Source organism: Crocuta crocuta, unplaced genomic scaffold, assembly GCF_008692635.1.
Source record: "Crocuta crocuta isolate KB4526 unplaced genomic scaffold, BGI_CrCroc_1.0 scaffold62, whole genome shotgun sequence".
In the NCBI taxonomy this organism is placed as follows: Eukaryota; Metazoa; Chordata; class Mammalia; order Carnivora; family Hyaenidae; genus Crocuta; species Crocuta crocuta.
The window spans coordinates 6,074,875-6,100,232 of NW_027529173.1; positions in this window are offsets into that span (position 1 = coordinate 6,074,875).

Consider the following 25,358-nt stretch of genomic DNA (forward strand, 5'->3'; position numbering starts at 1 on the left):
AAGATACAGGAAAGTTTAAGGCAAGGTGCCACGATTATCGCCACCTTAATCAAAGAAAGAAATTCTGGACTTGTTGGTCAGCTGCTGATAGCATGAAGAACACAGAGATAATCACTTACTGAGTTTTAGAAACATATATCTGGGTGTCTCTGATGTGCTCCTCTCCCTATTATAGGTGATAGCATGTTTATGTCTTTTATGTCTCATACTTGGTACGAAGTGATGTTTGGGTTAAAAAAGTGAATCCCTGTTTATATCTGTGAAGTAAAAATATACTTTTGTGCATGTCAAATATAAATTGTTTGAATCAGATAATAGGCAAATGGAAAGTAATTTCCTTCACATAATCTTTGCACAAAGGCATAAAAGATTGAATAGAAATAATGATGGGTGAGCTTATCATCCTAGAAATGAGAATTCAGAAAACAACTATGATCTTATTTTTGTGTTAATTAGTAGATGACATTGTCTTGAAACTAATAGATAAGATTTAGGATTATCTTAATACTAAAATTGTCCTCTTAGCATGTGATATTTTGACCTGTATTCTAATTTTCCACACCTTAAAAAATAAAGAGGAGATAACAGGGAACTCTGGTTGAGATATTTTCACCGTTGGGCTCACGTTACTCTAGGTCTGTAAAGAAGATGTAATTCTTTCCTATTTTCCATTTTAAAACAGTATGTTTTCCTTGGCTTATGAAAAATAATTTTGACTTACTCTCAGTGGTCTCTGACTTTTCTGAATATGTTGAAAAGACTGGAAATCCTCATAAAAGTGAAATTATTTTGGTCAATCCTAGGTTAGTCTTTTCTGAAAAGGAGGGAGTCATTGCACCTCCAAGAATTGAATTATTTTTTGATACTGCTGCTGTTTAAAGTCAAGTTCTCAATCTTTCAAATGTCCCCTGGTATATGCATCTTAAATGTGTAAATGATTTTCCCTAACACTAAATTTTACAGTTATGTACATCTAATCATTAGAGATAACTTTTATTCTATATTTACTCCTACTTTATAAAAACACATTAGATCAGATTCCAAGGCTTAGGTTACATGTGGAAACTATAAAAGTTCCATGAGACATTATCAGTTGAAGATAGACTGTGAGGTACCTATCTTAAGGAATTTCTTCTTAACACGTTGAATGATTTTCCTTATTTTTCTCAAGGATCTATATTAGTGGGAGAGTATGTTTTACATTTCAGTAATAGTGAGTAGCATATAATGAACATGGAGTTATCACTATTAATTCATTCTCCCAAATGAAATGTATTTTTCATTGTGGCTTAGATCTAAATTTCTGAGCTTGCCACTTTTTTTCTCTCTTTCTAGGGATGTTAAGAAATATAAAATAAGTGATATAATTCAAATTCTTGAGGATCACAATATATGAATAATGTGTAGATTTTTTGTTGGAATGCCTATGTCATTGTTAAGATGGTGGGTTGGCTGTGTTGTGAAAGTTTCACACCTGCACCTTTTTAAACCTTCAGGTGAAAATGTTTTAAGGATTTGAAAGTGCTTATAAAAGCAAATAGGGAAATGTTATCAGGATTTTAAAGAGAAAGTGCCTTTAAGTGAAAGGCAGGAAATGGCATATCTAAGGCACAGCAAAATTATTGTATTGATTGAATGCTGGTCAAGTTACCTTAGATTTCAACTTAATAATGGACTCTTACGCCGGACAAGAATTTATCGAAGAGCAATGACTATGGCTTTACTGTAGGCAATTGGAATATTTAGTGTAATGAAGTTTTAGTTAATGTTAAGTTGTTCCTGAAATAATCACCATCATCATCATCACCTTTTCATAGCATTTAATCTTTTTCTTTACAGTTTACAAAGTGATTCACAGCCCTGACAATAATTTAAAGATATCTTCTCGCATCCTTGAGCGCTTTAGATGGACCTGGAGGTTCAGGGATCTTTAACTGCCTTGTCCACAGCCATGTGGCTACCTACTAACAAAAAGTAGGGATTAAATTCAGGACCACTCGTAAGTTTGAACCTCATCTCCCTGTTTAATCATAATGCTGGCAAAGGACGTCCAGCCGAGGAGCTGTGGGAAGTAAGTCAGAGGCTCCCAAGGCACATTGGAGAAATGGACAAGGAGGGGCAGATCATCCCATTAACCAGAGGAAAGTCCTGAAGCTCTTGGCTTTCTAGTCATCTTTCCAACATAGAATAATTGGTAATTGTAGCCAGGGGTGAAGGGAATGCAGAGAAGTATTGGCCAAGAGAGAAAGATAAACTGGTTAGTTGTTTTTATTTTTTAAGAGATCCAGAGGCAAACTATATCGTTACATTTTCATCACTGCTTCTGTAAACTTCATTACTTTCATGGGAACTGTCTATTTTCACTTTACTTTCCCAAATATCTTTAAAAATAATAGTAATTTATGTTTCAGGGTTGCTGAAATTGTCCTCTACTTATGGAAAGTTCTGTGGAGAGACTCTTTTCTTTCTATATGTTTACTAGTTCATTGAGTGTAATTTAGTTAGCCTTTTAAAGTATTTAACAGTGTGATCATTGGTTTGGTTAATGACATACTGGTAAGAGGTACACATTTTTTTTTTTTTTAAACTGCTCAGCTTGAGACATAACTTGTTGCAAGCATATGAATTTACAGGTAATAATTAGACCCCTGTATTCCACTCAGAGCCATTCTTTCTGTGGTCACTTTAAGCGTTTTGCATTGGTTTAACAGACAGACTCTCACGTTCATACTGGATTGTTAGCAGTATCAAACTTCACTTCCTGTATCTAAATACAGTGATCATTTTATAAAAATTACAGTCCAGTAGAACATTTTCTTATATTAAATGTGCCCATTTTATTTCCCTTTAATGTTGAAACTAATTAGGCCAAGGAAAAATAAGTGATACTTTAATTAATGTGTTAAAGCCATTTTGATGAAGAAAGATTGAACTTATTTTAAAAGTGTAATTCAGAAGTTAACAGAATAAATGAAATAACACACATTACTTTAGGAGTTATTTGTATGGTTTAAAATAAGTCAATTAGAACTGGCTGTGTAGGTGGCTTTGGCACTGTACCATTTATATATGTTCTTGTACGTTCTTAGTTTTAAAATTGTGGTAAATGTACAGTTTTTTTAATGAAAGCAACACACTACTATTAAAGATTCTCAATATATTCTCTTTATAAAACAAAATATGTGTTTGATCAATAACTAACTGGTTGGTTGTTATTTTAATATCTAATGGCAGTTATTATTGCTTTTGGTGTATATAAACATATTTTTAAAACTAACTCAATTACAATTGAATAACGAAATATAACATTTACTCTCAGAAAATAACAAAGTAATGTTTTATAGAAAGAATTTAAAATCCACATTTATTATTCTGTAAAATATATTAAAAATGTGCAAAATCAGAAGTCTCAATTAGTTTTTTCTTCTTTTCCTCGTATTTAGCAGGTTTCCTAGCAATTACAGTGGCTGCTGTGAATATAAAAACTATTCAGACACAGTGGAATGAAGTGCTGTGATTCCTTAACTGTCTGCATGGGGGTAGTGGGTTGAATTCCGGTTCAGAAATACCCTTTCTTTCCACTTAGCTTCCAGAGGAGGAATATATGTGTCCTCCTTGACTTTGGGATTCACCGTGTAACCTGCTCTGACTAGCAGTGAGGCAGAAGTGGCTTGTATATATGCCTGAGACTCACTTCAGAGACCTTGCATGTTGCCGCTTGCTCCTTTCTGCTCTTGCCCCGACCATGAGAGGAACATGCCTGCATGGCCTGCTGTCTCCAAAAGGAAAACAGAAGCCCAGATCAGCTGATGTCCAGCTAATTAATAAAAGGATGAAGAGGACCAGTGAGATCAACAGGGCTCCTCAGGCTAATTCATTTGACCTCCACCAGACAGGTGAGCTAGAGCAATGCTGTTGTTTGCTAATTGTTGTTTGCTAATACTCACTTTTGAAACTTTTTACTGCATACCAAGTGGTAACCAAGGAAAGAACGTATGTGGCAGTGTGTGATACGTTTTCCTCACACATCTAGGATGTATCTGGAGACACACGTTTTGCTAAGTAGAATGCTTCTGAGGAGAAATGTTGGTTAGAGTAATGATCCCAAAGTACTAGAAGGTCCTGATGGTTACTTCCCTCTATTTAATAGTTACTAAAGAAAAATAGACCTGCAAGTTTTAGAAAAGTTTATAAAGGAGGTTAAACTTTTTGGGCCTAAAATGATATTGAATTAAAATACAGGCATTTAAAAAAAAATTTTAATGTTTTATTTATTTCTGAGAGAGAGAGAGAGAGAGCAGGAGCGAAAGAGAGCATGAGCAGGGGAGGGTCAGAGAAAGAGGGAGACACAGAACCTGAAGCAGCCTCCAGGCTCTGAGCTAGCAGTTAGCACAGAGCCCGACATTGGGCTCAAACCCATGAACCATGAGATCATGATCTGAGCTGCAGTCAGACACTTAACTGACTGAGCCACCCAGGTGCCCCAAAATTCAGGCATTTAAAATGATAATGAAAATAGCTAACATTTGTTGAATGAGTACTATGTTCTAGAAACTATTCTTAGTACTTTGTGTGTACCTAACTTTTTTTTTCTTCATAATAACTTTATGTGTTGGGTTGTATACCAATCTCTATTTCAAAAAATGAAGAAACCAAGGCGTATCATTTTAAATAACTTACTCAGAGTCAGAGTCACCCAAGCAGCCTGTGGGAGAAATGAGAGTCAAAAAGGGCTTTCTCACTTTAGAGTTCATATTCCTGAACACAATGACATGCAGTATTACAAAAACATAGTATTTTAAGATGTGTTAAAGAATGACTCTCAAAGAGAGTCTTCTCTAATAACAAGAAAGGAAAAAAAGCTAAATCCCATTGTTTTTCAGTATTTCTGTACTCTTCATTTCCTTTGCCCATCATCACCCACAATACATGAACATATTTTGGAACATCACTGGATCTGCCTGTGGCATTGAAATCTATAAAGACTGATACTGATGTGCAGTTACTATCAATGCAATCTCTGAGGGCTTTAAAATTGTAGGAATTTCCATAGACAGTGAATGTCAGATATACTTGCATAACATAAGTGTAAGGTGAAAAAGCAGAAGTACTTTCTTGATGAACCAGAGGTGCATGTAGCCATTTGTGCCTCTGCAACATGAGAAGACATGAAAAGAGAAGTAGAAATCCATTCATCATGTTTATAGGAGAAAGAAAAGTCTAGAGAAACTCCAAGGCATGACAAAGTATGAAGTCTTCCCTGGCCATTAGACAATCCTGTGCACATATGTCACAATATTTGCTTGATGGGAGGTTTTGGGGGTGAATGGTGCCCTGTATAATGAGCTAGACCTGAGCAGAGCCAGATTGTTTTCTCTTACCATCTGAAATATTGGAATCTTTGATTTTTAAAAATGGCTTCACAGCTGAAATGCATTATATAAATATATTCTCTACTTAGTTGAAGATACTACCAAATAATTTGAGCACTTCTTAAAACATATGGGTCTGTTTAGCAGCATGGGTAAAGCTTGACTTGTCAAATGCATTTTTTTTTCCTGCCAGTTTAACCTTAATTAATCTTTGCAGGGTCTCTTTGAGGTAGGTCTGTATCAGCCTTGTGATGTGACAGTTGCAAAAAGGCGTATGCAGAGATTAAGGACTCCTGATCACTCAACACACTGAAAGCCAAACTGAGTTTGGGAATCCAGAATTTCTGAGTCTCCTTTGGACAGGTTTTCAGAGAATTAGATTACAACTAGGAGCGGCTGTTCTTTACTTAAGGTTTTAACAAAATCTAAACCTGCATCCAGAATTCTACCTGGAGGCATTCCCTCATTTTCCATTTTGCAAAATTGCAGTTGAGCCCAGGGGTAAAAACTTCAACAAGGCAATCCTAGTGATCTTTTTGACCCGAGTAGAGACATGATTTGAGATTCCACAAGGAAGCCAATTTTGTAAGAATTTCCACTAGTCTGTAGACTGTAATAATTGGGTTATTTGGATAAGGTTTGGCAAAGCATCTAGAAGATTAAGTGAATGAGGTTTCTGGAGGTTTGCCATTCTGGAGCTATCCATTTTGTTCTTTGTTCTACCTCATTATAAAATGAGCTATTGAAATTGGTTGGTTTGTTGGTATGTGAGGTTTTGCTTTTTTTCCCCCCCTTTCTTATTCTTTACATCTGAGCCCTTAATTTGGTTGAAAGCAAGCTCTTCAGTGTAAGTGGATAACAAAACATCCCTTTGAGGAGAAGGAAATAGGTGATAAAATCTGCATGTTACTAACTTTTTCAATAGTTTGAAGGAATTTCTCTTCCATCCTGTGTGTGTTTTTAAGACCCTGTTAAGTTCATAGTTCCTTTTTTCTTTTCTTGTTTGAATAGAAGATCATTCTCTTGAGTTTTAAAAATGTATTATTGAACTGCCCAGTTCAGGAATTTCATTGCCTGTTTTACTGAATGGAGGTATGTATGACCTGATAGTAAAAGAATGCTATTCAAAGACATTTCCGCCTGTTTGTTTCTTGGATCAGTTACTGTTCACATAAAATCTGGAAAGAAGCCAAAATGTGTAAACAAATTAAGAATTTTGAGTATCCCAGTGGGAATATCCATAAATTTTACCATGAATCAGGAATTTAAGATAATATGCTTTAATAAGATAGCAGGGAGAAGCAACTATAGACCAACTATTCTTGGCTTCAGTTCGAGAATCTTAATGGATATTGAAAGATCTGGTTTAATCATGCAGTCATACATAACACTACTTTTTCCCAAACATATATGTTGCCTAAATGGAAATTTTATTTTTATTTCACTAACTTTTAATTGCTTACTGTCAGACAAACTTTCAACTCTGAAGTCACTGCTTTATATTATTTGGGCATACCAAATATATACAATATGTAAATTATTTATCTTTACCATTAATAATTAATGACTCTATCCATCTGCATGAATCTGTGACTACAGTGAATGGCAGTTTGGTAGATTGGGGGTTTTTTCACTAGTTTTTTACTTTTTTTCTGATATATACTCTTCTTCCAACTATCTCTGTAGCATATGAATTGAAAATTGTGGTCTCTCTAGTTTCTTTCACTTAGAATTAAAACTTAAATGTGAAACTTCCCCTTAAGAAAGATTACCCAAAGTTTAATTTCCTTAAATTTTTAAAAGATTTATCACTATTACGATATCTCTATTAATTTCATGTTGATTTTCAGTGTGTGTGTGGGAGGGGGAGAGAATGTAGAGAAAGAAAAAAAATGGATATATTTTTTCATGTCAACATTTGTTGGAAAGAATTATTCTAAAACAATTGCATCATGAACTTGGGCTCTGCACATATAAGAAGAACTTCTAGAGATTTGCAGATTAGCTCTCACTGATTTAAGAAAGTTTATCTTAAATAAATTGGGAAAATAGAGAAAATATATTGTACCTACTCATAACAAATACAAATTTGTACATAGTAATTATAAATAATTAACAATACTGATTAGCAAAACAGATGCAACACAAATTTTTAAGTAATTGTGTAACTTTAATAACAAAGACCTCACTAGCCCCTGATGTAAAATGATGTTACATTCTTGTTTTTTAAACCCATGTTATTAAAACCTGAACTCATATGGTTTCTGCCAGTGGCTAAACTGACTCAAAGTCATAGTCCCTACAATTTCATGAATGCTCTAGAAAAAGTCCCTCAGTTTCTTTTACTCTATTTTTCATTGCATTGCCATGTTGTAACTTCTGCTACTAATGACAGTCTGGAGAAAGCCACTCTGGGTCCTGCTGGCTCTAGTCTTAACTGTTCCCGGGTGTCTTACTGTAGCCCAAGGAGGGACTGTCTGGCATCCAGGGTATCAGACTTGGATGCTCTTCCAGCTCACTCAGAGATCTCAACCAAGGAGCAGTTCAGGAGGTGGAGGCTGGATGCTGCCTAACACTGCGGTCATCTCTCTGTCGCTGCAGGGATACATGCTGCCATCAGCCAGGAGCAAAGGTATGTTTGCCACTCACATTGGCCTATCTCCACTGGCTCACTAACAGAAATACTAAATTCCTGAGTGTCTGGGCCCGGAGAGCAAGCAGTGCCTACCCTTTACCACATCCTCATTTGAAGGATTACTGTATGTCTTATCTCAAGATGAGATACTCCTCAAGAGGGGGCGAAAGCACTATCATCCCTTCTCTTCAAGAGAAAGGCTCATGTGTCCAACAAGTTCAGCATAAAATAGTGTGAATGTCGATATATTTCCTTAAGTCTGCAGTTTTTAATCTTAGGCGTGGTCAACTTGCAACATTAAGAAAATGATCTTTTCTCCAAAAGTGCCATCTCTAACTGGGAGAAATATTTTATGGGACTTCAATAAATTAAAGAAGACAGTTTTACAAAGTAACACAGTGAAAGGCAAAATATGTAAAAGAAAGACTCAGCTTTTTTTTCTTATAAAAATCTCTGTGATCTTTATTATATTAGAAGAGTATCTTAGAGACAGCTATTCAATTATAATTACCATTGAGTTTCACTTTATTCTTTTCCTAATAATTTTCACTTATCTGATATAACTTTCATGAGAGCTCAGTTATCCATATTTTACAGAAGAGCCTGAGACCCATAGAGGCCACGGGAGGTTCCTAAGATCACATAGCTTGTAAGTAGCACTGCCAGCACCCAACTGCTCTATTTTTCCAATCCCCCCATGCTTCTTCTCATCAATAGAATCTAGTTTTTCATAACAATAAAAAAGTTATAAATAACAATAAGAAATAACAAGTGATAGATGTGGTTATCAGCACAGCTATTGAGAGTCTCCTTGATCGTTTGGGTTTCAGTTTTTGTTTTGGTTCTCATTACTCTGTGGGCTCCAGGACCACCGGCAGAGGTAGTCCTTAGCAACAGAGGTGCATCTCCTGGCCAGTAAGGTGAGAAGCGTACAGCAGACCGAGTGTCAGTCCCTAATTATTGAGCATCTCTTATGTTCAAGACTTCTAGGTACTGTGGGAATTGTATAAAGACCATGAAAGGTAGGATTCCTATTCTCCTTGACATTTTTTTTTTCCTGGAAAAGTGAGAACAACAAATGAAAATTATGACCATAGGAAGTGATACAGTAAAAGTGAAATAAGTGATATCATTAAGTATTGATAGGGGTTCAGAGGAGAGAAACTTGGGCGTTTGAGGTAGAGGCTTCTCTGTCTCATGGAGGCTGTAGTCTTGATGGTTTCACTTGGGCACCTGCTAAATTCCTTCCCTGGGCTTTCACATAAGGCAGCATATCCTCCTTTGGTAGAATTCACGCAGCACCGGTGGATAACTTCACTTACTGATTACATATTTTATTAAAACATTCTCTTTATATGTCTCTGTCCACTTTGAAGATGTAATCTCCTTGAGGCTAAGCATGAAAGTTTTACCTATCTGGTTCATTTCAGTTTTCATTAAATGTAACAGTAACTTGCTAAGGTCCCTTTCAGGCATGAAATGTAATTTCAGTCTCTCAACAGTATCAACACCCTTTAATTAAGACTTTATCTGCTGGGATATAAACCCTTGAGAAATGTACAGTCTCGTTTAGCAAGAGAGACAGAATACATCGGTGAAGTGATATCTAAGAATCCACTGGAGCCTTTGTAATATGTTGGAATCTTCAATACATAAATGCACGTGTCCATAAACACCTATTTTTAAAAACTCAATTTATCTCTGATTTCAAGCCCCAATCCTGGGGGATTAGACCAGAAGTCAACCTCAGGCATCCTTTAGGCTTCTCTCTCATCATGGATGTTGGAAGACCCTGGGTCTCAAGTATCAGAGCATCATAACTGCCCCTCGCATCCTCAGCCACCAGACCTCACAGTCCTCACAGGGCCATCAACCCCTTCTCGATCTCTAGATCGCTCTTTTTCTTTTCTGGCCTGAAAGGTCCTTCCTCCCTTCCCCTTACCCAAGGGTCATTAATAATGGAGTTTGGCCCTTACTCTAGAACCAGCAGCGACTATAATTTCAGGTTCTTCCTGTTTTCCTACCTTCCAAAATCCCTGTGGCGAGGAACCATAAATCCAGGCTACCAGCTTTAAGTATAAGTAGGAGGAAAAAGTACAGAGAGCCAAACACAAATGAATTACTCAAGTAATCCTGGCTCCCATATATTTAGTAATAAATGAGGGATGCCAATGACGAGTGCCACTTGTTTCAGTGCATTTTTCTGGCGTCTCCCAAACCCATCCCGCATCAACGGGTATCACGTGAACTGAGTCATCTTGCTGAACGCTTACTGAGCAACACTTTTACCCTTGGATTTATTACTATTGAATTGAACTTCAAAAAAAAAAAAAAAAACAAAAAAAAACCCTGAGGTTCTGTTGTCCTCAGGATTGATTTGTTCCCCAAATTCACATCTTGTCATTATTACCAGTGCTCACTGTTCGTCCTCTTTGGGAGTTTTGGGCCCTTTAGTTTCACCTTGTCCCATGGTTGTTCCTTAGACAACTGCATATCTTTCTTTGAATTAACCATTAAATCCAGGCTCTCTCCTTTATTTCTGTGGTCATCTCAGTTTATGTCATCATCACTATAAGCTACTAGTACCTTATATGTCACACATGGCAGCAAACCACTTTCCATTTCCTGGTCACACTGTGCTTTTGCCTTGCACCTTTGAACACACTCTTACTGCCTGACACACTCTATTCTTAGATCTTTTTATACACATTTAAATCCTTTATTCTGCATCTATACTTTGGTAGTACTTACCCACTACTACAAAACTTACAGTATTTTACCACTAGACAACTTAAAAATAGAAGACATGTTTTATACATCTCTCTCCTCTTTGAATCTGGAATAGTAAATGTTGGTAGCTGGTAGAAAATAAGTGCATCAGGCAGGTGGACTTAATACAGAGTAAGCCTCCCAGATTTCCTTTCCTTTCACTAAGCCACATAGGTGATGCTCTCCTCATTCTGAATTCCTGTGCCACCATCTTCAGTAATGTTCTACCTACTTCCCTAGCAAGTAAATCCACCTTTTGCATTTCACTAGGACCCATCATCTTAGTCCACCTATTTCATGTCTGGTTCTACCCTTTAGGCCAAAACACACCGGCAGTGGAATTGAACATGTTGCCCTCCTGACTTCTCAGTTTATAATTGGCTGCTCTATAAAGCCTAGATATGCTTCAAACATGCAACGAGCATTTCATAGACATGTGGAACATTGACTTGGTAGGGATTCATCGTGAAATGGTCATCTCGTTTGCAACTGTGAAAGAAGTAACTTTTATTACCAGCTCTTTCAGGCACTGCATTACTTTATGTTCTGAAATTTAATTTCATCTAATGAAGAATGCATGTTCTGGTGTGTAACGTAAACAGTCCAGCTGTTGCATAATTTAAGCTATTTCTTTTTGTAATTTACTTCTTAGGTCCTGTTATAGTGATTTTTATTTAAAAACGAATGCTTAAATGTTGAGGAATTTACAACATTTTCATACAAGGAAAAGGAAAAGAGCAGGAAGGAAGTCAGTTGTCAATATCATTTATGAGTGGCCCCTGAACACCCGATCAGTTGTGCACTCTCATGAAAAATGCTTAAAGTCCTTGATAACTGTCATTTGTAATAGGCTTTTAAAGCTCGGTCTCCTTTGACGTTTACCTTTTACTTCAGTCTTTTCTTAAGGTATACAAATAATTCAAACAAGCTCTTGAAATCCTTTTATATACATGCTGCTTTAATGGAAGTTAAGCTCCACCTGGTGGTAGAATTTGTTATTCTTGTTTTGAACTCAGCATACACACTGAGATAATTTCTTTTTCTTTTATAATTTTTTTTATGTTTTACTTATTTCTGAGAGAGAGACAGAGACAGAGACAGCCTGAGCAGGGGAGGGTCAGAGAGAGAGGGAGATACAGAATCTGAGGCAGGCTCCAGGCTCTGAGCTAGCTGTCAGCACAGAGCCGGATGCAGGGCTTGAACCCATGAACCGTGAGATCATGACCTGAGCTGAAGTCAGACTTAGCTTAACCGACTTAGCTTAACCGACTGAGCCACCCAGGTGTCCCAAAATCATTTCATTAGTAAAAACAAATTCTGTATTCATCTTTACATGTCTACATATGTGCACATAAATACATACAGTAGTGTGTGTGAGAGAGAGAGAGAGAGAGAGAGAGTGTGTGTGTGTGTGTGTCTTGCAGGCTTTCCTCTGTCACAAAACTTGTGAAATGTGCTTCTTACTTATTTTACTGACACTGGCATTTAAAACATGGCATTCAGCACTGGGTGATTTTAAATGTTTTATGATGCTCAGTCTGTTGGCAGTGACCATATTGATTTTTTTGTGAAAATCACAAACCAGATCTTTCCTCCCACCCATGTCTCATATTGTTCTTTGAAATGACTTGATTTATGCTTTCATAGTGAAGGGATTTTATTTAAAGATGCTTATAATTCATATGATATCATACTAACCACATGGACAAGTGATTGAAGATATTAAGTCATATTTTAATACTGAGATAGACCAACCCTTTACTCAGTACACAACTGTGTTCTCTCTCACAAGCATGGGAGAGCATTATTATGTATACCTCTTATATTGAGTGATACTGACATTGGGTTCAGTTAGCTTTATAAGTACTAGAAAATTCTCCAGAGTTTATACACTGGAAGCCCTCTAGCTGGATTTAACCCATGGGTATTTTTTTCATATTTGTATTAAAATATAACAGAATTGCTGTGTTTGAAAGTTGGAAAATGTCATTATAAAAATGCAACGATCTAGCAATAAGGGGCCTTCTTTTTTTTTCAAGGCAAGTAATCTCAATGCGAACAGCATCTGCCCCTTTTTAGTTGGGGTACCTGTTCTGGTTTTCCATAAGCTAACTTCTCCTTCATGGTCACACTCTGTATCCTCATCGTTATTGGCTGGCTCCTATAGGTAGTAGTATTTGTGACCACTGTTCATCTGTGATACGTCTCTGAGAAATGTATAGTCTAGTAGAAGGAGAAAATAAAAAGAATGGGTCAGTAACCATCAAAACAATGAAGGAAGTAATTCAAACAAAAGTACAGAATTACTTCCTCTCAGATATAACACATAGCCTCAATGGTACAGTAGGTGTGCTTCAAATGTACACTATTTGAATTAAAGAAGTACTTTCCCTAATTACTAGCTGACACACATTTTAAAGGCTTCATTTTCTTTAAAACACAAACTCCTGGGCTGGGAAGTATCCAAAGCTCTATTATTTATTTTCATGCTGAGATTATTTTAGTTGTTTTAGGCTCCCTCAGATCCAAATGTTTATTTCACAGAGGGAACTGGACTCCAGACAGAGTGGCTTTGACAAAGGCACACAAGTCCTCTGTTGAAGATTTAAGGCTAAAATCTAAGCTCCCACATAAATGTATTTGCCTTCTCCACCCAATCAAACCACGTCCTGAACAGTTATTTTTATTACTAATTCAGTTGCCCAGCCTTCCAAACCTGGTCTCCCTCGGATGAAGTTAAATATTTCATGCCCTACCACTTTTTTGATATTCATTTTGCATCTCCCTTTATAGGGAGCGCCTCTTCTGTGATTAATAATTACCACATTATGACCATCCTCCCTTGTTGTAGCCAGAAAACCAGTGGTTCCCGAAGATGTTTATATTCTAACCCATGTATATATTACATCACATGGCAGAAAACAATAGGATTGAAGATGAAATTAAGGTTGTGATCAGTCTGCATTAAATATGTTACACTGCATGAAATGGGTGGGCCCAGTAATCACAATGGTCCTTAAAAGTGGGAATAGAGGCCAGGAGGAGAGTCAGAGGGAGGTTTTTAACTCTACAGGAATGGTCAGAGAGATGCAACACTGCTGGCAACCAAAGTATTCTCCTTATGGAAGAAGAAGCCACAGAACAAGGCAGGCAGATGACCTTGGGAAGCTAGATAAAGGCAAGAAAGCACATTGGCCCCTTGAGCCTCTAGAAACATAGCACCGCTAGCATTTTAGCCCTTTGAGATCCCTTTTGGAATTCTGACCTACGGGACTGGAGGATAATAAATTTGTGTCATTTTAATGCACCAAGTGTGTGGTAATTTATTAAAGCAACAATGAGAAACTAATATACCAGCAAAGAAGTTTTGGTTGATGTTTGCTCTCTGAAATCTTTGTTATGAAAAAAAAATATCTTTCAAAGTAGTCATGGTTTTTATTTTTTTTTAGTATTTTGTTAAATCATAATTTTTAGAACAATACAATGTTTACTATTCTCTTATTCTCCTCTTCCCTACCTTGTCTTGAGAATGACTGTTCTAAGCCATTCCTACCCGTAGGTAGCAGAGAGAGAATGTTTGATTAAAGACGCATGTTCCTCCAGTGTGGCCTATGGGACTTTGCAGGTAGGAGACATACGGTAAAAAGAACTAGCAATAGGTAGAAGGTATCAAAAGATAAACTTTATTTTCCACAAAAGTCCCATTGTCTGTCCATAGATTACTTCAATTTAAAAATGATAAATAAACACATTCTCAAAATAATACTGGTGATGTGGCCACAGTTTAGTTGATCTAATGTTGGAAAGGACACAGCCAAGTGGTGCTATAGACACAAGGGACTCTTTGATTCAAGTTCATGGCACACAGATTTCTGTGAAAGTTAATGGAAGGTGGTTGAGAGGGAAGTGTAGTTGATCTGTCATGTGGAATTGGGAATTCCGTGTGAAGGTTTAGACATCAGAATATTGAGAGTTCGTCAATAGAATTGGATTTAAGCACACGTGAAGTATTTCTCTGTAAATACATTGCAGAATGTTCTCTCCCTTTGGAAAATGTACTTAGAGCAAAATAGGAAATTTGTATCAATAGTCTTCTAGGTTTGTGATTGAAATTGTGCTTAGAAAATAAAAACATAAATTCATGTAGCTCTCTCAATGCTCCTGCAGCTGACTTCCTTGAGAATAGAGAATGTGTTTTTAATTATGATAACTCTGGCCACTCGATCGCTCTTTCTCCTGAGATGCATGATGTTTGTGAGGAAGATTTTTTTTCTATTGCTTTTGAACCAGAAAACTGCTGACACTTTGCAGTGCACTAAAACAGTGATGCTTTATAAATTTTTTCATGATAGTATGGCACAGTGAGAATGTTTTGTGGCTTATATGATATTGTTGATGGATACATTGGCTGTCAGGTATGTGTCGGGCAATGATGCATTTACATGTAATCAAGGAACATAGAAGACAGTCAAGCCCCCAGATCCAACATTCATGCAAGTAGACCTCAAAGTAGACTACTCAGAATCATATGCCAGGTTTACAAGGAGAAGGTGGGTGATAACTATAAAACATTTAAATAACTAAAAACATCAACTAAATAGGCCAGAAAGCCATGACACCTTAAAATATAGAACAACAGGTTTTCTTCCTTCTTTTATCACCTGTGTATGATTAAAACTCTCCTTTTTGTCTCCACCTTGTTATCCTTATCTTTCACTTTACTAGAACTCTTAATACATTCTACAGTATCAATTCAAAGATAAAATATCTGTTAAGAGGTTTCTCCTCTTAACTTTATAACTTGTCATAATGCTATTTCATGAAGCATAACAAATTTCATTAGTTATGATCACACTGATTTCACTCCTCATCCTGATATTCATGTGATTAGGCATAACACCAAATATAAAGTTGCTGCTCAGTATGAGAAAATGAACTAATCTATCTTTTCAGTTTATTGGCACTTTCCCTGGTTTATCCATTATATCCCAGCTAGTCTCTATTTTGCCCAGCGATTCTCAGAGTATAATTTCTCCAAGTTCTAAGTAGTTCTAGATTTTGAAGATGAATATTTTTGAATATGGTACTCAATTATGTAATCTAGTGCTTAGTCAAACAAATAAGTTCTCTTGCCACTTAGCAGCGAAATCTAATTGAGAGAGCATGTTGGTCTCCAAATGGCGATTTCTAAGGGCTTTGTAAAGGTTTATGTATGATTTTCCCCATAGTAGTTGATATGTGAGAGCCTACTTGTCCCCATTCTCATTCCTTATATACTCCACCCAGTATAAGGACCTATGAAGATGTTTTTAAAATTCCTGGTGCTAAGACTCTTATACTTGAGTATCTGTACAGAAATCAACAGTGATCTTGTTAAATGTACTGCTTATGAGGCAACATCCCTAGAAATTCTGACTGAACTGGTCTTGGACTGCATCTTGGAAATTGTGTCTATAAAAACTTGAGGTGGCTGTTGTGGTGGACAACCCAGGCCATTCCTTGAGAACTGTTCCCAGATTGCTCAGTGCACTTATCTTGTTGTGCAGTTGTACACACATCAGTGCCGGCCCACAAAATCCCGTCTGCCAAGCAGTCCACTACCGCCTAGCTGTCCGTATCCCAGCTCCTCTCCCCTGCCTCACACCTGCTCGCTCACTCCTGCAATTATGTAACAATTTTACCAAGTTAGCTTCCCAGGAGACCTAGGGTAGATAAAATTAATATTATTCTAGAAAAGGTCCTTTATTTTCCTCCGGGGTAGGTGACACTTGGCTTTTGAAAAAGCCTGAACTTCCCTTTCTGTGGAATAGTGGGTGGATCTAGGCTGCCCTTGATAAGTAGGTCTCTTGGGTATTCCTACTCTCTCTTTAAATACCTCTCTTTCCCTGCCTGCTGAGGCTTCCCCACCATGATGCACCCTAAGACCTGTCCTAATTCTCATTGCTCTCCCTAGTTGTCGTAGGCTCTGGGTCTGGAGTTCTCTCTTGTCCAGCAAGAGAGCAGACCCAGGATTAAAATGCTAGAGAGGTTAACTTCCAGGAGAAGAGCCCCGAGTACGGGTCATTGCTCCATTTTTAGTAGGACCAGAGGCTAACAAACGTGATGGGTGTGCACAAAGACACAGCGAAACTGTGAACATTAATTCATGGGCATGGGGAAAAGAGTGTTTGGAAGATGTGAGGTTTTAGGTGTTTGGGTCAATACAAAACAAAAATCCTGGTGCTGGGCAGAAGGCTGTGTATAGCAGATGTGAGGCTGAGGCTTCACCTCTGTTTACCTAAACTGGCATAGGGGACAAGAAAGACAAACCACGCTACCTTGAGGTCAACAAGGCACCTTTGTTTTGCTAATTAGCTCTGCCCGGGGCAACTTCTCCCTGCTGAGGTCTAAAGTCCTGCTTCCCTGTTTACCTATTTGGGTCCTTCCTTCCTGTGAAAGCAGCTTTCTGCTATTGTACTAAATTGGGAGACTTTTCCACCCTGAATACCTAATCTTGTTTACCTCCTTCTTGATGCTTTCATCCTGAGGCTTTTCTATTCCTATATCTTTGGCCTAACCTGGGGGCCTTTGCCCAGATAACCTAATCTTAGATGCTTACATTCTGAGGCTTTCTATTCCTTTATGCCTCGTTAACCTAACAGTGCCAGCTCAGGGAAATCCTAAGCTTATTCCCCACACGTAGTTTTCCAAAACAGTTCCATGAGCAGCAGATCCTCTGAGAAGCAAGTTAATCTGTAATGTGGTATAAAGGGGAATTAGTAACTATTGGTGACCCCAAGCATTATACCTGGGGCTACATCTTCATCAACAATAAGCCTGACTTAAGCATCTATTCAGCTGTAGGCTGTATCAGCTCAGAGGGACAAAGGGCCCGAGAATTTTCCTGCTCGAGGGACACATAACATAATGGTGGGAATTTCAGTATGAAATCCTTGAAACTGGGGAGATGAATTTGAGCAAACGTAGGATAGCTATGGCTTAAGTTCCTTTACTATGTGACTAAGTTCTGCTATTTCATACAGGTATTTTTGCTTTCCCTTTGGACTGTAAGCCTCTCGAGGTCTTATAGGTTCTACACACACCTCCTCTGCCACTGTGGATGAATAAAAATAATAAGTCGCACCAGCCACTCCATCTAATAGAAACTAATGTTGTAGTTTCATATAAAGTGAAAGGAACATATTTTAAAAAATTAAAATTAACAAAAATGTATTGGACATATTTGTCTTCATAAACTATTTGCTTTTGGGTATAATACTCAGTTTGGGCAATGGTATTATATAATGGCAAATAAAATAACCACTTTATGCTTGTGACTTTATGGATTATTAATAGTACATTCTTACTTTGTTACTCTTCCCTGAAACAATATATTCTTTAAATGGCTTCTTAATGCTACCATTTTGCACTTGTTTAGTATCTGCCATGGTGAGGAGCCACTTTCTAAATATACTTGAAGATGGGCAAAATGGAAAAGGGGGTACACTTTTCCCAGTTTCTTCAAGAGGTCCAAAAGTACATGTTACAAAGACTGGAATTGGACTCAAACATAACTTGCTAACAATAGTTCCCCTAAGCTAAAAACAGTAGCTTTCTTGAGGGGGTGAAACAGAACAGGCTTCACAGGCACTGTTGACCAGACATTCTACAAAGACCCTCCCCATCAGGATCATGAGATCCTGGAGCTCACAGCGTAATGCAGCGTGCACGGAGGGTACTGAACTTTCCATTTAAAAATGGCCACTAGAGGGAGTATAACATCATAAATATTTCCTTTCATTTGCCTTGTTTCTGGTAAGGAGTAAGAAAGCAAGATTGAAGTGCAAATACCTAGAATTTATTTCATACTCTCTTTAATATTTTTCTCATTGAAATCTTATGGAATATTCTGATAAGCAAAGACATTTTTCCTAAGGAAATTTAGTGTAGTATACTGTAATGGCACATTAGTATTTTTATTATACACGTGAAAAGTTCAGAATTTAAAATCACCGTGTGGACAGAGAATCCACACAATTATATTGCCTATCACTATAAACCATCTTGGTTCTACACTGAGTATGTATCACCAGATTTTCTTACATATGTTGTTACCATTTTTATTTGCCATGGGTATGATTCCAGTATTTACCTGTGAGCCTACTACCACTTTCTGTGAGAGCTTTTCTGGACATTTAAGATAAACTTTTCCACTGTAGAGCTGGTTTGATTATACAGTAACAAAATCAAATGTAGACTTCTTAATTTAAAAAAAATCATCCTGTCTTAGGAAAATTAAAAATGGAAATTTCTGAGGCATAAAAAGTACTACTCATTCCCATGTGGATGGTTCTGCATTTACCTCTTATTTTCTCATATTTCTGTTAAAAATTCTTATATTTTTCCCAGTTCTTTTAAGTAATTTGAAATACAGTTTAAATTTGGACATAAGTCGCCAAGTTCTGTTTTTGAACTTTTTATTTTTGATTATTTGGAAAAAAATCAAAATAATTTATAATCTATTTTGAAGCACTGAACATTAAAACATGATTTTAAAAGTTAAAGGTAAAATACATATAAAAAACTAAGACAATATTAGCTTTTTATTGCTTAATTATATTTTAAACTGGAATTTACATCATTCTCATCAAAGAAAAAGGCACATGTATATTATTTCAAATATTCTTTAATGAAATTAATTTCTTAGCATGTTAACTATTTGAAAAACATGTCCAGCTAATTTTCTTTATCAGTTACCTTCCTGTCAGCATCAGTGGTCAAAAAAGAATTTTCCCCTAACCTCTCAGTTCACTGAAAATTACCACTTTTAGACTGAATTAAAAAATTTTTCTTTTCCATTGCAATAAAAAGAAATATACCACCACTTTGCAAGTGACACGCCAATCAGTGTGGAAATAGCTAAGTTATTTTGACTTTACATGCCTTTTATTAAGTTCTTTGTGGCAAGGGTGACTCCTTGATCTGCTCTTTTGTTCCTTGCTTAAATTTGCTTCTGCTTGCCTCAGTGGTGTTGTCCCTGGGTCGACTCCTTCATTACTTCACTTACAAATAAATCCATCTCCAACCTTCTTCAAAAGCCAAACATATTCGTTGTACTTTTATTTACATTTAGAGAAGTTTAGTATGAAATTAATACATGTTGTAAACAACCAAACATACATAAATGGCACTGAAGGACAAAAATTAAAAGGTAAATTTTTTCTCTGTCTCTGCGGTTTTGCTATCCTTCTGTGCAGTTTGAATCTTCCCAGATATGTTCTAGCACATGCCCTTCTGCATATATACACATTATTATACGTGTAGGTTCCCTTTACTTTTTTTTCTTATAGAAATGGAGTCATATTAAAAAACAAACTCTTCTGTGGCTTCCTTTTTCCACTAACAATGTATTTTTAAGATGTTGCTATGTCAGTACTTACAGAATTACTTCATTTTTATAGTTCCATAAAATTCCATATTTTATTTGGACTCGTTTCCTACTGATAGACATTTAAATTGTTTCCAGTATCACATTATAGCATAGTGTGCAGTGTAGGAATTTGAACATTTTTGAGATCTTGTGCATTTCCTATCTTTTTACAATTAAAATGCTACAGATGCTCAAAAAATGGCTGGCTTATTAATTACATTTTATTCTGGCCTTTTTCCACAAAGTTTGTCTATGTTTTATACCATTATGTGTCTCTAACCACTATTTACTTTTATCAACAAAGCATGTTGGGTCCCAACGATCAGATTTCAAAACAAAAAGTGCTTATTTGTATCTTTACTAGAAAGTGAAAGAATCATTTATCTTACTAATTCAGGTAGAAACTCTTATGTAAAGGATTGTAGGAAAAATTTCATCAGTGAATTACCAGAATCACCGTGACTTTAGATCAGGCTGATTAAATATGAGAGTAACTACGGGATATTAATATTTTTGTTAATTAAATGGCAAGCATCAGGTGGTTAGTAAAACTCTGGTGATGACACACTCGGGAGCACTCTGGAGTAATTAAAAGCAACAAATTATTGCACGTAAAACAGTATAAATATATTGCAAGAACACTATTGAATGATTCATGTAGTAGAATTAATCAACATCTTTATAAGTCAATAACGCTTAATGATTATGGGGTTTTAAATCAATGCACTTTACATTAAAATATACACAAAACATTGTGTATTAAACAAGAAGCCCTAGGAATTCAAGAATATCCAATATGATAACATGGTTCTAGAAAGAAGTGAAAGAGGATTGGAGAAAAAACCAAAGACAATCAGAAAATAAAACAGAATAAGCATTTTAACAATTTCTTCATGCTTTTTGGGGCATCCTGATGTGTCTTATTATAGAAATCAATGGTTTATTTCCTGTGAACACTTTCTAAATTGATCTTTGAATTTTGTTTTTAAGAGAACGGTTGCAGAAATAGACAGGAAAAATGCAATACATTATTTAGATGCAGTGATGGGAATTCATATCTAGCTACCCTTCTGTGGCTTTGAATGAGGGTATATTCTGGAGATGACTACAGTTGGGCATTATCTGTATTTTGGGTCTATCTGGGTCATTGTTCAAGGTGGTTAAATCGCTAGAAAGATGAGAGATATGTGATTGTAGTGAAGCTTTGTTATAACATGACCCCAAAGTCAGGATACAAAAATAGCCCAGGTAGCTAGCTGTTTGAACTCTTCTTCCAGGCTAACTGATGAGATGTTCCAAGAGCTGGGAACTGGGCCTGAGGCAGATAGAACTGTCCAACAGTTGAGGTTCAGAGCCAAAGGGAATTAAAGACTACATCCTGAGTGAATGCTAAAAACAAACAGCTAAAATTCGCATAGCACTTCCAGTATGCCACCCCTGGTTCTAACCACTCAACACAGAACTGTTCAGTCTTCCCAGCAAAGCTATGAGGTTGTAGATGAGAAAACTGAGCTACAGAGAAACGATTTGCTCAAGATTATTCCATTAGTGAATGATAGAGCCGAGAGTGGAATCCAGGACAATTGCTGAAGGGTCTGTATTCTTACCAAATACTGCCTCTTTGTAAGGGGTGAAATAATCAACCCAACCTGTTTCAGGTGGAAGGTTCCCGTCGACTTGCAGGAGCAGGGGGGGTGGGGAGATGGAATGCAAAGATCTGTAGGGAAGTCCTGGTAGGAGTGTCCGGAAGAAGTGGGAGGAATCCCAAGGCCATTCCATAGGGCAAGAAGGGTTATATTGTGTGCCCTGGTTCTGCTGAGCAAGGTAGGAGGAGTTCCCAGGGCTGTTCAGCCCATTTGTATAATATGAAGATTTCATTTCCCTTTATCCCTTGAGCCTCGGAGCAGATTTCCAAATAAGTTCGGCAGTGTGGAGGCAGCCAAATCAGGATCCTGGAAACGTGATAGTCTGTTTTGGTGAAGTTGGCAGCCCTCTCTGTGTCTTCTTTCTGGATGAATAATAACTCCAAACATCATGAGCCGGATGTTTGAATGTTTTTAAACCTTGTAATTTTGTGGATTGTTCCTGGCCCCCTTCCCCACACTCCCACCCCAGTGATGTCACGAAACGTTTGCATTCAATTTCTTCGTTTCTATTGACTTCCCAATGAAGAAAGTGTGAGTTGAGTTTGTTTTCTCAGCAAGGTGATTGCAAAAGGGTATTTATAGTGTTGAAGAATTTTTATTTCCTCTCAGACAGCTAGGATGAGTAGTATATGTTAAACCCTTCTCTCCAGGATATCTCCCTTCTGCTGAGATAATAAAATTGATCAGATGTTTTGAGGTTAAATAAACTGTTGTAATAATCTGGCAGCTGCCTGCTGGTTGTGGTTTTCAAAAGCAATTACTCACTCTGGAGTCAACTTTGAACTCTACATTTTAATTGAAGAAAGCTAATTGTAGGCTGTTGCTCCTGACTTAGCGTTTGATTTGGAAGATTAAGAAGTAAAAGGACGTTGAGAAGGGAGGGGAGTGGAAGAGAAAGTAGGGAGTGTTGTCGAGCTCAAATTCCTGTTTATGTATGATTGTTTTCACACACAACACATCGTGAGCAACTGGAGAAATGGCAATTGGACTAAAAAGTCTCTGAGGCATCCGTCTGAGACGGGTCTGCAAAATCCTTATTTTTGGTTTATTTGCTTATTTCTCGATCTGTCCTGTGTGTGTGTGTATGGTGAGAGAGAGAGAGCAGCTGTGTTAATTTCTCAAATTTAATTCAGATGTGAAATTCAGGAAGAATTTTCAAGATTATTGTCAAACCACGCTCATATGCCTAATCAGGAGCTTTTTTCTTAGTTTTGCAGACGCTAATGGGGAGAGGCTGCTATTTGCTTTCACCAAAACATTTCTAACAGTTTTACTTAAATTCAGTAAGAGGTGGGGATTATAGACCTGAGGATCCAGAAGGACAAATCAAGCTTCTATGGAATCATTGTGAATCTACATTAGTACCAGAAAGACACAAAGCATCCCAGAAGAAATGCAGCTACACTGAAATTTGCATCCAGGACAATTAGTAGCATTATTAAAAGGGCCAGAAAATAGCTGTTACAACAAAGCTTTTTAAAAAGTGTGAGATTTTGTATTTCTGCAGTCTTGTTCCTGTCTAAAGACAAATTTAGAATGTTTAGGTTTACTTAACACATATGATCCTGTGCATTTCATAGAAATACACCCTATAAATTGAAAAGGAAATACCTATATACAATACATAAAAAAGAAATATATATATAAATATATATAAAAGTCATATATATATATGACTCCTTTGGACTTTATGTTCTAATATCATTTGGCAAAGCGTACTGGGAATTTCCTGTGAATCTAGTAAAATATAGATAGCCTAAATTAAAGCTGAAATGAAAGGCATGAGTATATGAATAATTTTATACAATGTTTTAAAATGCTAGTTATATATCACATAGAAATCTAATTTATTTTTAGACTTTTGTGGAATGCAGATTTGGCTCATCACTGTTCTGTTGATATTTTCATTGACCTCATAAATATAATTTAATCTCTATGCATCAGCTTTCTGATCTGTAAAAATAAGATAAATATTCTTCCCACACATTTTGCAGTCAGAATTCCTCTGTTGAAACAATAAACAAGGTTGTAATATATGAATTTAAGAACTGCTTCAGAATCCAATGTTCTCTTTATCAACAACAAAGAAGGGATGACATTTATTTGGTGTTTCAGTATCAAATTTGAAGATATTATGGTTAATGAAAAAGAGAAACATCTGTGTTGATATTATGAGGATTATTCTGAATTATGGATATCACTGGAAATGTCAGTTGCATGATTTCCAAGAACCATTTTTGTGATCTTGACATTCATAGAGATCCTCAAGTAAAAATGAGCCAACAAGGCAAGCCCTTATAGAGTTAGAATTCTACTTTTAGCAAAATACTTTCTTGGTTTAGAAATTAGGGGAAAAAGATAATTTGATAACATTAAGGAAAATTGTCTCTTGTGAAGAAAAGATTGAAGAGAAAGTTAAGGTTTTTATGTAATCTTATTAGAAGCAGAATTTAGAGACAGTGAATTAATACTTTTGTCATGGGGAAGATTGATATTTGAAGAAGGAAATATACTGAGTTACATATAAAACAACTATGAACTTATTGAGGTAAATAGAATTTTTCTCCTTTGATGGTCTTAAAATGTAGAGAGGACATGTTTGAAATGAGATTTCTAGAGTCTGGATTTTAAAAACCTTACAAAACCAAACACTCTTCCAGCATGATAGTGTAATAGACATTTTAGAATGCTGGCTCTGGAAACAGAATATGAGATAACACTTCAGCTCTACCACCTACGTTTGACCTAGGGCATGTTTCGGAATCTGGCTAAATCTTAATTTCCTCGTCTGTATAATACAGCAATAATAGTAATGCCTATGGTACTAGATTATGCTTAAGATTAAATGAGTTACTAAAAGCTAAGATAAAATTGCTTAAAATGCTCTAGCTACTATTATCCTATTACACACTGTGCTTTGTAAATAACATAGTTTCCTCAAAATAATCACAAAGAAATTACAGAAATCAAAAGAGAAAGTTACATTTGATACGAAAAGTAAAGTTTAAATTTTCAGAAAAGTCCCAAAGAAGTCTCTAAATCCCATACTTAAATGTGGGTTAATGGATAGACTTTAGTTGTCAAAGATTGTAGAAAAAGAAAAGTGGAAGTTAAGAAGCTACTTTTAGGAATTCTTTTACCCCATTAAAAGATATACACCATTATGATCAAATTATTAGAAAAGAAAAAAAATTAAAGGAATGGAAAAATTCAAACAGAAATAACTTCATGTCTTTAGGTAATTTCCCATATATTTCTATAAGTATATTTGATTACGATCTAAATTAGTAGAAAATGTGTTCCTTTTCAAGGCAAATGAAAGAACAGACCAGAATTGAGCTGTTGACATTAATGGAAATTTTTAAAGTACCAATGGCTATTGAAGCTTTATTGTAGCTATATCCCATACTCTTAATTTCTATAAGCAGTACCTTACTGCTCCAGGGGATAAAATATGCTATTCTTTTCTATTGTTTGTCATGCAGCCTTTATAATATCTCACCCCCAGTGTTACCTCCATTTCTCCC